Genomic DNA, 405 nt, shown 5'->3' with positions numbered 1-405 from the left:
CCTTTTCCTATTTAGCGCCCAAACTCTGGAACAATCTACCTAGCGTTGTTTGGGAGGCAGACACCCTCTGTCAGTTTAAATCTAGATTAAAGACCCATCTCTTTGACCTGGCATACACATAATACGCTATCACATTTCTATAATTCAGATCCGTTAAAGGATTGTTAGGCTGCATTAATTAGGTCAACCGGGAACACTTCCCATAACACCCAATGTACTCCCCACATCGTAAGAAGAATGGCATCTACGCTAATATTAGTCTCTTTCATTCTTATTCAGAGGTCACCGTAGCCATACAGATCCAGTCTGAATCCAGATCAGATGGTCACTGTAGCCACCCATATCCAGTCCATATCCAGATCAGGTGGTGGATCAGCACCTAGAGACGACCTCAACAGCCCTGAA

Source organism: Sinocyclocheilus rhinocerous, unplaced genomic scaffold (assembly GCF_001515625.1).
Source record: "Sinocyclocheilus rhinocerous isolate Xijiao unplaced genomic scaffold, SAMN03320098_v1.1 scaffold1126, whole genome shotgun sequence".
NCBI lineage: Eukaryota > Metazoa > Chordata > Actinopteri > Cypriniformes > Cyprinidae > Sinocyclocheilus > Sinocyclocheilus rhinocerous.
Note: the sequence above shows the minus strand (reverse complement) of the source record.